Source organism: Macadamia integrifolia, chromosome 5 (assembly GCF_013358625.1).
Source record: "Macadamia integrifolia cultivar HAES 741 chromosome 5, SCU_Mint_v3, whole genome shotgun sequence".
Taxonomy (NCBI): Eukaryota; Viridiplantae; Streptophyta; class Magnoliopsida; order Proteales; family Proteaceae; genus Macadamia; species Macadamia integrifolia.
This window is the reverse complement of record NC_056561.1, coordinates 7826097-7830303: the sequence shown is the minus strand read 5'-3', so window position 1 is coordinate 7830303 and position 4207 is coordinate 7826097. Positions and strand designations below refer to the sequence as shown.

Below are 4207 nucleotides of genomic sequence, written 5' to 3'. Positions count from 1 at the left end.
CAGTGTTAGATTAAACACCAAGAAAATACGAAAATAAAGAGACAATAGATCAGCACGATACAGAGATTTAACGAGGTTCACACACCAGGGTGGTGTGCTACGTCCTTGGGCGAAGAAGAAGGTGTTTCACTATGCAGAAGAGGGATTACACCCAAGCAGTGGCGAGAAAACTCGCCTGAAACCCTAGCTCAAAAAACTCCCAAAATACAATGACTTTCTCAACAAGCAACAGTACATTATATACACTCCAAGTCAAAGGTCGACCCATCGGGTCATGGTAGATCCGGTCGAACCACACCACTGGGGATACGCCTTTGCACCACCATACGAGATCAGTGATGGGCTCCGGGCTTGGGCTTATCGATCCAACCCCTTTGTTTCCATCACAGATCTTAGAAAACTTCTCATTCAGGTCGCCATAAAAATATGTAGGAGTGGGAATTTTTAAAACGGGTCAAGAATTCGAGACAACCTTAACATACAAAATGAGGAATTTTAATATTTTTCCTTTGACATCGTGACTAGACCTAATTTCATGAATTGCACTCCTAGATTATGTTAAAAGAAAAACAAAATAAAGCCCCATCCTTTTGCCAGCAAGAGACACAGGATTCCCAATCATAACAGTTTCTTGTTAATTTGATGGAAGATCTATTTCACATCATGGTACCTTACTACTTGGGACTCGTCTAATAGATGAAGCAAACATGTCTGGATGTGTTCACCAAACAGTTGGTACCCTAAGTATGCATTGCCCCAATCCCTCTGAAGGGAAGGAAATTTAACCAGCATTGCACATCATCTATACCTAGAGGGAGATTCAGTGCACCAGAAGATTTCTTCCATCTTATTCCATCTCTAATAAACAGGCCTTTTACTGGTGTAGAGGCTAAGCTATTCTTCATGCACCATCAAAGCACATGAGTACTCAAAACGAAATGATCCGTTTAACTAAAACACATATCTTGATAGCTACCCATGACAAAAGAATTAGAAATGAGCTATAGAGTTTAACAATAGCACCAAACAAGGAGAAAAAATTGCTATGCTAGGATATTCTTCTCAGCATGGTATGTCTACAAAAGAAGACCGAACTGCAGATCCCATCCCCCCGAGGATTCAAAGAGTGGAGCCACAGAACCTGCTGATTTTATGTTGGAAAGCAAAGATAATATTTCAAAATTTTGTCCTGTGGGACTTTCTGGCTGACTTCATATGAGTTGTGGGACAGGAAAACTGTGAAAAAACGATCAAATGTTGGTGTTTGATTGATTTTTTTTCTGAAATTTTGTCATGCAAAAGTTTATTGTTGCTTTACATTACCTATAGGACAAGAAAACATTTAGGGGGGGGGGAGGAAAGGAGATGAAACACGTGGGTGTTGGGTTATGTAGAAAGCGAGAACCTAAATCGGAAAAGAATGAAAATTTCCAACAAAACAATTACCGTCCCACAAGGATTTACATGATTTGGTAAGATTGACTACATCCACGGTGAGATGAGATCTGCTTCACTAATTTTTGGAAGTAAATAAATCCAGTAACAATTGAGGAGAAAGAGGATCCTTACCATGATGAGGAGCATAAAGAAGCATGTTATCTTTACAATGTATAATTGCTCAGTCATCTTGCATTTCCAAGTAATAAATGGTTGGCTTCACAGGTTCTGTGATGTCTACTGTTCCTTCAAGCATCTTGGCCACTTTCCCCATTGATGGCCTTAGTTCGGGCTGATCTTGTAGGCACCACATTGCAGTCTTGACCATCCGATCCACCAATTCAAAGTGAACTTGGTTGTCATAGCAATGGTTGATCTGTCTATCCAAAAGATCTTCTACCTTCCTCTCCTCATAGACCTTCTCAAATGCCCATCTCGGAAAATACCATTCCTCACTCCCATTCAATGACGATTGACGGAACTCAAAATTCCTAGTACCACTCACAATCTCTAATAACACCATTCCAAAGCTATACACATCGGCTTTTGCAGTGATTGGTTGCTCCTTTGTCACCCATTCCGGTGCCATGTATCCCCGTGTGCCATGGATTCGTGACATTGCCACTTTGTCTTCCTTCTTTGTCAGCTTTGATAGCCCAAAGTCTGATACTTTCGGACAAAAGTCCTCTCCAAGGAGAATGTTCTCTGGTTTAATGTCACAATGGAGAACCCACTCAAGACATTCCTCATGAAGATATGCAATCGCCTTGCAACACCAAGGCTGATCCTATATCTTACATTCCAATCCAGTAATGGCCTCAATGGGATATCCTCTCTATGATTACTACTGAAGAGGTAATTGGCAAGAGACCCATTTGGGATATACTCATACACCAACATTCTATGATCCTTCTCAACACAGAAACCCCAGACTCTGACTAGGTTGAGGTGGTGCATTCGGGAAATGATTGTGATCTCACCCCAAAATTCTGTGTCTCCACCATCAGTGATTTTTTTAAGGCACTTCACGGCAATGCACCGGTGATCCGGTAGCTCGCCTTTATATACAATCCCAAATCCACCTTGCCCAATAATGGTGGAGAAGTTATTTGTGGCGGCTTTGAGCTCAGCATAGCTGAATCTTTTTGGGCCTCCTGCAGGTAGGAGTTCAAGGCCTAACGACCATGCCATGTCTTGGTATTTGCGGTATTTCGAAAGGAAAGCCCAGAAAGAGAGGAAACCAACAATGAACTCGATAGAGAAGACGGTGGAGAGAATGATAATGTTTCTAGCTGTGGTTTTAGACTGTTTAGGTGGTACTGGAAGGGAAATAAGAGTAGTGCAGATTGTGTTCACCTTGGTTGTCATTCCTGTGAAGTTGTTGGATATATTTGTTTCGGAATTGGAGATGCGAAGAAACGTTGTGACCTTCGGATGTGAAGACCAGTAGCCATACAGGAGGCTTTCATGGTGGACACAGTAGTGATTTCCCCTGAATGTGACTGAATAGGCAAGGCAGCTAGGGCTGGCTACACATCTATCCTCGCAAGAAGTGAAATTGGGAGCTTGCAGGTCCACCTCATTTGGGTCACCAGTGAAGTTGACGAAATCCAGCTGGAGAAATTTTCTATCGTTCGGCGTAATCGGAATTCTCCTTTCACAGATTTCCTCACCACCAACCCCTGTTCGCACTTCGAATCCCGGCGGGCAAACACAGTAAGTAGAATTGGAGTCATTGCTCATGCAAATATAATTTGGACCACAAGTGCCATGAATGGTACAAAGTTCTTGTATTGCTTGCCAAACAATCATCCATGTCCCTGAAACAGGACGGAGACTATAAGCTCTCAGGTTCCCGTCGTTATCAAGAGTCAATCGGCGCAACCGAACAGATCCAAGGTCAGCCATGATATATGAATAGCTACTATTTTTCATCGTGAGATATCCACCAGAGTACAGCACGCCGATCGCTGGATTAAGTGTCTTGTAAACATTAGATGAATTGAAAACTAAATCCTGATTGTTCCTAAACATGTACTTTCCATTCTTTGAGACTAGTATCATACCATCGATGGTCTGGTTAGATACAAATGTATCAGTTGGATAGTTGAAGGTGCTCCAATTACCAAACACCAAGTTACCATCTTCGCCGAGGACTAGTTCAGTCTGTTTAGGATCTCCGAAAGCTGTCGGCTGCCATAGATTATTTCCTGTTGAATCATTGAGTTGGAGAGTGCCGGCAGGGGTGATGACAAGAGAGGAAGATTGGTCTACTGGTGAACTAATAGTGCCATTAAGTGACCAGATAATGGTTTTATCAAGGCCTTTTAGGAACCAAACAGCGAAGATATAGAGGTGTGGAGAAGTGGGTAAGGGTTGGAATCCAGCAGAAAAGGTTGAGTTAGGGGATACTAGGATCTGATTCATGGATGGTGACCATGGCGAGTTGGAGATGGAGAAGGAAGAGAGCTTCTGTTGTAGTTGTTGGGCTGCTAATGGTGAGATGTAAGAGATCAGGAGGGAGAAGAAGAGGAGGAGGAGAAAGGAGATAGGAAAAATGGTTACTGGTTTCCTCATTCTCTCTCTGTTGCGAGTAGTGTGAAGAATTCCAAATGGAATTTGGGGTATAAAAGCTGTGGATTGTGCAAAAAAGCGTTGACAACCGAAAGAAGTTCCGGCGATGCAGGAATGATTCTTTGTTCCCTTGACCGTTACACCAGGTCGACTCAGATCGAAAAGCCGCCTGTCTGAAAGCGACATGGGTGTTTTG

At 42.7% G+C, this 4207-nt stretch overlaps 1 pseudogene; it reads right to left on the bottom strand.

Annotated features, from left to right (window-relative positions):
* Positions 1–1618: 1618 nt before the first annotated feature.
* On the bottom strand, positions 1619–4207 carry LOC122077904 (annotated as a pseudogene).